Source organism: Schistocerca gregaria, unplaced genomic scaffold, assembly GCF_023897955.1.
Source record: "Schistocerca gregaria isolate iqSchGreg1 unplaced genomic scaffold, iqSchGreg1.2 ptg000251l, whole genome shotgun sequence".
Taxonomy (NCBI): Eukaryota; Metazoa; Arthropoda; class Insecta; order Orthoptera; family Acrididae; genus Schistocerca; species Schistocerca gregaria.
Genome location: NW_026061759.1, coordinates 7,217,111 through 7,229,738, shown reverse-complemented (window position 1 = coordinate 7,229,738; position 12,628 = coordinate 7,217,111).

The window sequence follows — 12,628 nt, the reverse complement described above, 5'->3', positions numbered from 1 at the left end:
CCAGTAAGGAGTAGTACAATTGAAGATTTAGGTATCGATTATTGAATTTTTACCCTTCTTTGGTGCCTTGGACATGAGCTAGGAACTTAAGATATTACATGAAAGGAGGACTAGCAGCCGAGTTGCACGGGAGAATGTGAAAAGTGTTCATATTTAATAAAAACCTGAGAAATCCGTCCTTTTTCGTCATTTGTTATCGAATCGACTTAAAGCCAGATCGTCACATTGGCCATCTCCTCTCTGAAACAGTAGTACTTATCGTCTGCAAAGCTATTTCACGAGCTGCGGTATGCGTAGACACTAAAAGCACCATAGTAGAACACAGATGAAGCTTCTAAGTTGATGTAATAGCCAGTAAGAGGTAGTACAACTCAGGTTTTAGGTATCGATTATTGACTTTTTTGCTGGCTTTGGTGCCTTGGACATGACCTAGGACCTTAAGATTCTTTATGAAAGGAGGACTAGCAGCAGAGTTGCACGGGAGAATGTGAAAAGTGTTCTTATGTAGTAAAAACGTGATAAATCCGTCCGTTTTCGTAATTTGTTATCGAATCGACTTAAAGCCAGATCGTCACATTGGCCATCTCCTCTCTGAAACAGTTGTACTTATCGTCTGCAAAGCTATGTCACGAGCTGCGGTATGCGGAGACTATAAAAGCACCATAGTAGTACACAGATGAAGCTTCTAAGTTGATGTAATAGCCATTAAGAAGTAGTACATTTCAAGTTTTAATTATCGATTGTTGACTTTTTACCCTTCTTTGGTGCATTGGATATGAGCTAGGAACTTCAGATTTTGCATGGAAGGAGGGCTAGCAGCCGCGTTGCACGAGAGAATGTGGAAAGTGTTCATATGTAGTTAAAACCTGAGAAATCCGTCCGTTTTCGTCATTTGTTATCGAATCGACTTAAATCCAGATCGTCACATTGGCCGCTCTTCTGTCTGAAACGGTTACGTTTATAGACTGCAAAGCTATGTCGCGTGCTGCGGAATGCGGAGACACTAAAAGTACCATAGAAGAACACAGATGAAGCTTCTAAGATGATGTAATAGCCAGTAAGGAGTAGTACAATTGAAGTTTTAGGTATCGATTATTGACTTTTTACCCTTCTTTGGTGCCTTGGACATGAGCTAGGAACTTAAGATATTGCATGAAAGGAGGACTAGCAGCCGAGTTGCACGGGAGAATGTGAAAAGTGTTCATATTTAGTAAAAACCTGAGAAATCCATCCTTTTTCGTCATTTGTTATCGAATCGACTTAAAGCCAGATCGTCACATTGGCCGCTCTTCTGTTTGAAACGGATACATTTATCGTGTGCAAAGCTATGTCGCGTGCTGCGGTATGCGGAGACACTAAAAGCACTTTAGTAGAACACAGATTAAGCTTCTAGGTTGATGTAATAGCCAGTAAGAAGTACTTCAATTCAAGTTTTAGTATCAATTATTGACTTTTTACCCTTCTTTAGTGCCTTGGACATGAGCTAGGGACTTATGATTTTGCATGAAAGGAGGACTAGCAGCCGCGTTGCACGGGAGAATGTGAAAAGTGTTCATATGTAGTAAAAACTTGAGAAATCCGTCCGTTTTCGGCATTTGTTATCGAATCGACTTAAAGCCAGAGCGTCACATTGGCCGCTCTTCTGACTGAAATGGATACATTTATCGTCTGCAAACCTATGTCACATGCTGTGGTATGCGGAGACACTAAAAGCACCATAGTCGAACACAGATGAAGCTTCTAAGTTGATGTAATAGCCAGTAAGAAGTAGTACAACTCAGGTTTTAGGTATCGATTATTGACTTTTTTGCTGGCGTTGGTGCCTTGGACATGAGCTAGGACCTTAAGATTCTGCATGAAAGGAGGACTAGCAGCCGAGTTGCATGGGAGAATGTGAAAAGTGTTCTTATGTAGTAAAAACGTGATAAATCCGTGCGTTTTCGTAATTAGTTATCGAATCGACTTAAAGCCAGATCGTCACATTGGCCATCTCCTCTCTGAAACAGTTGTACTTATCGTCTGCAAAGCTATGTCACGAGCTGCGGTATGCGGAGACAATAAAAGCACCATAGTAGTACACAGATGAAACTTCTAAGTTGTTGTAATAGCCAATAAAGGAGTAGTACAATTCAAGTTTTAGGTATCGATTGTTGACTTTTTACCCTTCTTTGGTGCCTTTGACTTGGGCTAGGAACTTAAGATATTGCATGAAACGAAGACCCAGCAGCCGAGTTGCTTGGGAGTATGTGAAAATTTTTCATATGTAGTAAAAACCTGAAAAATCCGTCCGTTTTCGTCATTTGTTATCGAATCGACTTAAAGCCAGATCATCACATTGGCCGCTCTTCTGTCTGAAACGGTTACATTTATCGTCTGCAAAGATATGTCGCGTGCTGCGGTATGCGGAGACACTAAAAGCACCATAGGTGAACACAGATGAAGCTTCTAAGTTGATATAATAGCCAGTAAGAAGTAGTAGAATTCAAGTTTTAGGTATCGATTATTGACTTTTTACCCTTCTTTGGTGCCTTGGGCTTGAGCTAGGAACTTAAGATATTGCATGAAAGGAGGACTAGCAGCCGAGTTGCGCGGGAGAATGTGAAAAGTGTTCATATGTAGTAAAAACCTGAGAAATCCGTCCGTTTTCGACATTTGTTATCGAATCGACTTAAAGCCAGATCGTCACATTGGCCGCTCTTCTGTCTGAAACGGTTACGTTTATCGACTGCAAAGCTATGTCGTGTGCTGCGGTATGCGGAGACACTAAAAGCACTTTAGTAGCACACAGATGAAGCTTCTAAGTTGATGTAATAGCCAGTAAGAAGTACTACAATTCAAGTTTTAGTTATCGATTATTGACTTTTTACCCTTCTTTGATCCCTTGGACATGAGCTACGAACTTAAGATTTTGCATGAACGGAGCACTAGCAGCCGCGTTGCACGGGAGAATGTGAAAAGTTTTCATATGTAGTAAAAACCTGAGAAATCCGTCCGTTTTCGGCATTTGTTATCGAATCGACTTGAAGCCAGATCGTCACACTGACCGCACGTCTGTCTGAAACGGCTGCATTTATCGTCTGCAAAGCTATGTCGTGTGCTGCGGTATGCGGAGACACTAAAAGCACCATAGAAGAACTCAGATGAAGCTTCTAAGATGATGTAGTAGCCAATAAGGAGTAGTACAATTGAAATTTTAGGTATGGATTATTGACTTTTTACCCTTCTTTGGTGCCTTGGACATGAGCTAGCAACTGAAGATATTGCATGAAAGGAGGACTAGCAGCCGAGTTGCACGGTAGAATGTGAAAAGTGTTCATATTTAATAAAAACCTGAGAAATCCGTCCTTTTTCGTCATTTGTTATCGAATCGACTTAAAGCCAGATCGTCACATTGGCCATCTCCTCTCTGAAACAGTAGTGCTTATCGTCTGCAAAGCTATTTCACGAGCTGCGGTATGCGGAGACACCAAAAGCACCATAGTAGAACACAGATGAAGCTTCTAAGTTGATGTAATAGCCAGTAAGAAGTAGTACAACTCAGGTTTTAGGTATCGATTATTGACTTTTTTGCTGGCTTTGGTGCCTTGGACATGACCTAGGACCTTAAGATTCTTTATGAAAGGAGGACAAGCAGCCGAGTTGCACGGGAGAATGTGAAAAGTGTTCTTATGTAGTAAAAACGTGATAAATCCGTCCGTTTTCGTAATTTGTTATCGAATCGACTTAAAGGCAGATCATCACATTGGCCATCTCCTCTCTGAAACAGTTGTACTTATCGTCTGCAAAGCTATGTCAGGAGCTGCGGTATGCGGAGACAATAAAAGCACCATAGTAGTACACAGATGAAGCTTCTAAGTTGATGTAATAGCCATTAAGAAGTAGTACATTTCAAGTTTTAATTATCGATTGTTGACTTTTTACCCTTCTTTGGTGCATTGGACATGAGCTAGGAACTTCAGATTTTGAATGGAAGGAGGGCTAGCAGCCGCGTTGCACGGGAGAATGTGGAAAGTGTTCATATGTAGTTAAAACTTGAGAAATCCGTCCGTTTTCGTCATTTGTTATCGAATCGACTTAAAGCCAGATCGTCACATTGGCCGCTCTTCTGTCTGAAACGGTTACGTTTATCGACTGCAAAGCTATGACGCGTGCTGCGGAATGCGGAGACACTAAAAGCATTTTAGTAGAACACAGATTAAGCTTCTAAGTTGATGTAATAGCCAGTAAGAAGTACTACAATTCAAGTTTTAGTTATCGATTATTGACTTTTTACCCTTCTTTGATCCCTTGGACATGAGCTACGAACTTAAGATTTTGCATGAAAGGAGCACTATCAGCCGCGTTGCATGTGAGAATGTGAAAAGTGTTCATATGTAGTAAAAACCTGAGAAATCCGTCCGTTTACGTCAATTGTTATCGAATCGACTTAAATCCAGATCATCACATTGGCCGCTCTTCTGTCTGAAACGGTTACGTTTATCGTCTGCAAAGCTATGTCGCGTGCTGCGGAATGCGGAGACACTAAAAGTACCATAGAAGAACACAGATGAAGCTTCTAAGATGATGTAATAGCCAGTAAGGAGTAGTACTATTGAAGTTTTAGGTATCGATTATTGACTTTTTACCCTTCTTTGGTGCATTGGACATGAGCTAGGAACTTAAGATATTGCATGAAAGGAGGACTAGCAGCCGAGTTGCACGGGAGAATGTGAAAAGTGTTCATATTTAGTAAAAACCTGAGAAATACGTCCTTTTTCGTCATTTGTTATCGAATGGACTTAAAGCCAGATCGTAACATTGGCCGCTCTTCTGTCTGAAACGGATACATTTATCGTCTGCAAAGATATGTCGCGTGCTGCGGTATGCGGAGACACTAAAAGCACCATAGGTGAACACAGATGAAGCTTCTAAGTTGATATAATAGCCAGTAAGAAGTAGTAGAATTCAAGTTTTAGGTATCGATTATTGACTTTTTACCCTTCTTTGGTGCCTTGGACTTGAGCTAGGAACTTAAGATATTGCATGAAAGGAGGACTAGCAGCCGAGTTGCGCGGGAGAATGTGAAAAGTGTTCATATGTAGTAAAAACCTGAGAAATCCGTCCGTTTTCGACATTTGTTATCGAATCGACTTAAAGCCAGATCGTCACATTGGCCGCTCTTCTGTCTGAAACGGTTACGTTTATCGACTGCAAAGCTATGTCGTGTGCTGCGGTATGCGGAGACACTAAAAGCACTTTAGTAGAACACAGATGAAGCTTCTAAGTTGATGTAATAGCCAGTAAGAAGTACTACAATTCAAGTTTTAGTTATCGATTATTGACTTTTTACCCTTCTTTGATCCCTTGGACATGAGCTACGAACTTAAGATTTTGCATGAACGGAGCACTAGCGGCCGCGTTGCACGGGAGAAAGTGAAAAGTCTTCATATGTAGTAAAAACCTGAGAAATCCGTCCGTTTTCGGCATTTGTTATCGAATCGACTTGAAGCCAGATCGTCACACTGACCGCACGTCTGTCTGAAACGGTTGCATTTATCGTCTGCAAAGCTATGTCGTGTGCTGCGGTATGCGGAGACACTAAAAGCACCATAGAAGAACTCAGATGAAGCTTCTAAGATGATGTAGTAGCCAGTAAGGAGTAGTACAATTGAAATTTTAGGTATGGATTATTGACTTTTTACCCTTCTTTGGTGCCTTGGACATGAGCTAGCAACTGAAGATATTGCATGAAAGGAGGACTAGCAGCCGAGTTGCACGGTAGAATGTGAAAAGTGTTCATATTTAATAAAAACCTGAGAAATCCGTCCTTTTTCGTCATTTGTTATCGAATCGACTTAAAGCCAGATCGTCACATTGGCCATCTCCTCTCTGAAACAGTAGTGCTTATCGTCTGCAAAGCTATTTCACGAGCTGCGGTATGCGGAGACACCAAAAGCACCATAGTAGAACACAGATGAAGCTTCTAAGTTGATGTAATAGCCAGTAAGAAGTAGTACAACTCAGGTTTTAGGTATCGATTATTGACTTTTTTGCTGGCTTTGGTGCCTTGGACATGACCTAGGACCTTAAGATTCTTTATGAAAGGAGGACTAGCAGCCGAGTTGCACGGGAGAATGTGAAAAGTGTTCTTATGTAGTAAAAACGTGATAAATCCGTCCGTTTTCGTAATTTGTTATCGAATCGACTTAAAGCCAGATCGTCACATTGGCCATCTCCTCTCTGAAACAGTTGTACTTATCGTCTGCAAAGCTATGTCAGGAGCTGCGGTATGCGGAGACAATAAAAGCACCATAGTAGTACACAGATGAAGCTTCTAAGTTGATGTAATAGCCATTAAGAAGTAGTACATTTCAAGTTTTAATTATCGATTGTTGACTTTTTACCCTTCTTTGGTGCATTGGACATGAGCTAGGAACTTCAGATTTTGAATGGAAGGAGGGCTAGCAGCCGCGTTGCACGGGAGAATGTGGAAAGTGTTCATATGTAGTTAAAACTTGAGAAATCCGTCCGTTTTCGTCATTTGTTATCGAATCGACTTAAAGCCAGATCGTCACATTGGCCGCTCTTCTGTCTGAAACGGTTACGTTTATCGACTGCAAAGCTATGACGCGTGCTGCGGAATGCGGAGACACTAAAAGCATTTTAGTAGAACACAGATTAAGCTTCTAAGTTGATGTAATAGCCAGTAAGAAGTACTACAATTCAAGTTTTAGTTATCGATTACTGACTTTTTACCCTTCTTTGATCCCTTGGACATGAGCTACGAACTTAAGATTTTGCATGAAAGGAGCACTAGCAGCCGCGTTGCACGGGAGAATGTGAAAAGTGTTCATATGTAGTAAAAACCTAAGAAATCCGTCCGTTTTCGGCATTTGTTATCGAATCGACTTAAAGCCAGATCGTCACATTGGCCGCTCTTCTGTCTCAAACGGATACATTTATTGTCTGCAAAGCTATGTCGCGTGTTGTGGTTTGCGTAGACACTAAAAGTACCATAGAAGAACACAGATGAAGCTTCTAAGATGATGTAATAGCCAGTAAGGAGTAGTACAATTGAAGTTTCAGGTATCGATTATTGACTTTTTACCCTTCTTTGGTGCCTTGGACATGAGCTAGGAACTTAAGATATTGCATGAATTGAGGACTACCAGCCGAGTTGCGCGGGAGAATGTGAAAAGTGTTCATATGTAGTAAAAACCTGAGAAATCCGTCCGTTTTCGACATTTGTTATCGAATCGACTTAAAGCCAGATCGTCACATTGGCCGCTCTTCTGTCTGAAACGGTTACGTTTATCGACTGCAAAGCTATGTCGTGTGCTGCGGTATGCGGAGACACTAAAAGCACTTTAGTAGAACACAGATGAAGCTTCTAAGTTGATGTAATAGCCAGTAAGAAGTACTACAATTCAAGTTTTAGTTATCGATTATTGACTTTTTACCCTTCTTTGATCCCTTGGACATGAGCTACGAACTTAAGATTTTGCATGAACGGAGCACTAGCGGCCGCGTTGCACGGGAGAATGTGAAAAGTTTTCATATGTAGTAAAAACCTGAGAAATCCGTCCGTTTTCGGCATTTGTTATCGAATCGACTTGAAGCCAGATCGTCACACTGACCGCACGTCTGTCTGAAACGGTTGCATTTATCGTCTGCAAAGCTATGTCGTGTGCTGCGGTATGCGGAGACACTAGAAGCACCATAGAAGAACTCAGATGAAGCTTCTAAGATGATGTAGTAGCCAATAAGGAGTAGTACAATTGAAATTTTAGGTATGGATTATTGACTTTTTACCCTTCTTTGGTGCCTTGGACATGAGCTAGCAACTGAAGATATTGCATGAAAGGAGGACTAGCAGCCGAGTTGCACGGTAGAATGTGAAAAAGTGTTCATATTTAATAAAAACCTGAGAAATCCGTCCTTTTTCGTCATTTGTTATCGAATCGACTTAAAGCCAGATCGTCACATTGGCCATCTCCTCTCTGAAACAGTAGTGCTTATCGTCTGCAAAGCTATTTCACGAGCTGCGGTATGCGGAGACACCAAAAGCACCATAGTAGAACACAGATGAAGCTTCTAAGTTGATGTAATAGCCAGTAAGAAGTAGTACAACTCAGGTTTTAGGTATCGATTATTGACTTTTTTGCTGGCTTTGGTGCCTTGGACATGACCTAGGACCTTAAGATTCTTTATGAAAGGAGGACTAGCAGCCGAGTTGCACGGGAGAATGTGAAAAGTGTTCTTATGTAGTAAAAACGTGATAAATCCGTCCGTTTTCGTAATTTGTTATCGAATCGACTTAAAGGCAGATCATCACATTGGCCATCTCCTCTCTGAAACAGTTGTACTTATCGTCTGCAAAGCTATGTCAGGAGCTGCGGTATGCGGAGACAATAAAAGCACCATAGTAGTACACAGATGAAGCTTCTAAGTTGATGTAATAGCCATTAAGAAGTAGTACATTTCAAGTTTTAATTATCGATTGTTGACTTTTTACCCTTCTTTGGTGCATTGGACATGAGCTAGGAACTTCAGATTTTGAATGGAAGGAGGGCTAGCAGCCGCGTTGCACGGGAGAATGTGGAAAGTGTTCATATGTAGTTAAAACTTGAGAAATCCGTCCGTTTTCGTCATTTGTTATCGAATCGACTTAAAGCCAGATCGTCACATTGGCCGCTCTTCTGTCTGAAACGGTTACGTTTATCGACTGCAAAGCTATGACGCGTGCTGCGGAATGCGGAGACACTAAAAGCATTTTAGTAGAACACAGATTAAGCTTCTAACTTGATGTAATAGCCAGTAAGAAGTACTACAATTCAAGTTTTAGTTATCGATTATTGACTTTTTACCCTTCTTTGATCCCTTGGACATGAGCTACGAACTTAAGATTTTGCATGAAAGGAGCACTAGCAGCCGCGTTGCACGGGAGAATGTGAAAAGTGTTCATATGTAGTAAAAACCTAAGAAATCCGTCCGTTTTCGGCATTTGTTATCGAATCGACTTAAAGCCAGATCGTCACATTGGCCGCTCTTCTGTCTCAAACGGATACATTTATTGTCTGCAAAGCTATGTCGCGTGTTGTGGTTTGCGTAGACACTAAAAGTACCATAGAAGAACACAGATGAAGCTTCTAAGATGATGTAATAGCCAGTAAGGAGTAGTACAATTGAAGTTTCAGGAATCGATTATTGACTTTTTACCCTTCTTTGATCCCTTGGACATGAGCTACGAACTTAAGATTTTGCATGAAAGGAGCACTAGCAGCCGCGTTGCACGGGAGAATGTGAAAAGTGTTCATATGTAGTAAAAACCTGAGAAATCCGTCCTTTTTCGTCATTTGTTATCGAATCGACTTAAAGCCAGATCGTCACATTGGCCGCTCTTCTGTCTGAAACGGATACATTTATCGTCTGCAAAGCTATGTCGCGTGCTGCGGTATGCGGAGACACTAAAAGCACTTTAGTAGAACACAGATTAAGCTTCTAAGTTGATGTAATAGCCAGTAAGAAGTACTAGAATTCAAGTTTTAGTTATCGATTATTGACTTTTTACCCTTCTTTGATCCCTTGGACATGAGCTACGAACTTAAGATTTTGCATGAAAGGAGCACTAGCAGCCGCGTTGCATGGGAGAATGTGAAAAGTGTTCATATGTAGTAAAAACCTGAGAAATCCGTCCATTTTGTCATTTGTTATCGAATCGACTTAAAGCCAGATCGTCACATTGGCCATCTCCTCACTGAAACAGTTGTACTTATCGTCTGCAAAGCTATGTAACGAGCTGCGGTATGCGGAGACAATAAAAGAACCATAGTAGTACACAGATGAAGCATCTAAGTTGATGTAATAGCCATTAAGAAGTAGTACAATTCAAGTTTTAAGTATCGATTATTGACTTTGTACCCTTCTTTGGTGCATTGGACATGAGCTAGGAACATCAGATTTTGCATGGAAGGAGGACTAGCAGCCGCGTTGCACGGGAGAATGTGAAAAGTGTTCATATGTAGTAAAAACCTGAGAAATCCGTCAGTTTTCGTCATTTGTTATCGAATCGACTTAAAGCCAGATCGTCACATTGGCCGCTCTTCTCTCTGAAACGGTTGTACTTATCGTCTGCAAACCTATGTCGCGCGCAGCGGTATGCGGAGACTCTACATGCACCATAGTAAAACACAGATGAAACTTCTAAGTTGATGTAATAGCCAATAAGAAGTAGTACAATTCAAGTTCTAGGTATCGATTATTGACTTTTTACCCTTCTTTGGTGCCTTGGACATGAGCTAAGAACTTAAGATTTTGCATGAAAGGAGGACTAGCAGCCACGTTGCACGTGATTATGTGAAAAGTGTTCATATGTAGTAAAAACCTGAGAAATCCGTCAGTTTTCGTCATTTGTTATCGAATCGACTGAAAGCCAGATCGTCATATTGGCCGCTCTTCTGTCTGAAACGGTTACGTTTATTGTCTGCAAAGCTATGTCGCGTGCTGCGGTATGTGGAGACACTAAAAGCACCATAGTAGAACACAGATGAAGCTTCAAAGTTGATGTAATAGCCAGTAATAAGTAGTTCAACTCAGGTCTTAGGTATCGATTATTGACTTTTTTGCTGGCTTTGCTGCCTTGGACATGAGCTAGGACCTTAAGATTCTGCATGAAAGGAGTACTAGCAGCCGAGTTGCACGGGAGAATGTGAAAAGTGTTCTTATGTAGTAAAAACGTGCTAAATCCGTCCGTTTTCGTCATTTGTTATCGAATCGACTTAAAGCCAGATCGTCACATTGGCCATCTCCTCTCTGAAACAGTTGTACTTATCGTCTGCAAAGCTATGTCACGCGCTGCGGTATGCGGAGACAATAAAAGCACGATAGTAGTACACAGATGAAGCTTCTAAGTTGATGTAATAGCCAGTAAGAAGTAGTAGAATTCAAGTTTTAGGTAGCGATTATTGACTTTTTACCCTTCTTTGGTGCCTTGGACTTGAGCTAGGAACTTAAGATATTGCATGAAAGGAGGACTAGCAGCCGAGTTGCACGGGAGAATGTGAAAAGTGTTCATATGTAGTAAAAACCTGAGAAATCCGTCCGTATTCGTCATTTGTTATCGAATCGACTTAAAGCCAGATCATCACATTGGCCGCTCTTCTGTCTGAAACGGTTACGTTTATCCACTGCAAAGCTATGTCGCGTGCTGCGGTATGCGGAGACACTAAAAGAACTTTAGTAGAACACAGATTAAGCTTCTAAGTTGATGTAATAGCCAGTAGAGAAGTACTACAATTCAAGTTTTAGTTATCGATTATTGACTTTTTACCCTTCTTTGATCCCTTGGACATGAGCTTCCAACTTAAGATAATGCATGAAAGGAGCACTAGCAGCCGCGTTGCACGGGAGAATGTGAAAAGTGTTCATATGTAGTAAAAACCTGAGAAATCCGTCCGTTTTCGGCATTTGTTATCGAATCGACTTAAAGCCAGATCGTCACATTGGCCGCTCTTCTGTCTCAAACGGATACATTTATCGTCTGCAAAGCTAAGTCGCGTGCTGTGGTTTGCGTAGACACTAAAAGTACCATAGAAGAACACAGATGAAGCTTCTAAGATGATGTAATACCCAGTAAGGAGTAGTACAATTGAAGTTTATGTATCGATTATTGACTTTTTACCCTTCTTTGGTGCCTTGGACATGAGCTAGGAACTTAAGATATTGCATGAAAGGAGGACTAGCAGCCGAGTTGCACGGGAGAATGTGAAAAGTGTTCATATTTAGTAAAAACCTGAGAAATCCGTCCTTTTTCGTCATTTGTTATCGAATCGACTTAAAGCCCGATCGTCACATTGGCCGCTCTTCTGTCTGAAGCGGATACATTTATCGTCTGCAAAGCTATGTCGCGTGCTGCGGTATGCGGAGACAGTAAAAGCACCATAGTAGACCACAGATGACGCTTCCAAGTTGATGTAATAGCCAGTAAGGTGTAGTAGAATTCAAGTTTTAGGTATCGATTATTGACTTGTTAGCTGGCTTTGGTGCCTTGGACATGAGCTAGGACCTTAAGATTCTGCATGAAAGGAGGATTAGCAGCCGAGTTGCATGGGAGAATGTGAAAAGTGTTCATATGTAGTAAAAACTTGAGAAATCCGTCAGTTTTCGTCATTTGTTATCGAATCGACTTAAAGCCAGATCGTCACATTGGCCGCTCTTCTGTCTGAAACGATTACATTTATCGTCTGCAAAGCTAAGTCGCGTGCTGCGGTATGCGGAGACACTAAAAGCACCGTAGTAGAACATAGATGACGCTTCTAAGTTGATGTAATAGCTAGTAAGAAGTAGTACAATTCAAGTTTAAGGGTATCGATTACTGACCTTTTACCCTTCTTTGGTGCCTTGGACAAGAGCTAGGATCTTAAGATTTTGCATGAAAGGAGGACTAGCAGCCGCGTGGCACGGGAGAATGTGAAAAGAGTTCATATGTAGTAAAAACCTGAGAAATACGTCCGTTTTCGTCATTTGTTATGGAATCGACTTAAAGCCAGATCAACACATTGGCCGCTCTTCTCTCTATAAAGGTTGTAATTATCGTCTGCAAAGCTACGTCGCGTGCTGCGGCATGCGGAGACACTAAAAGCACCATAGT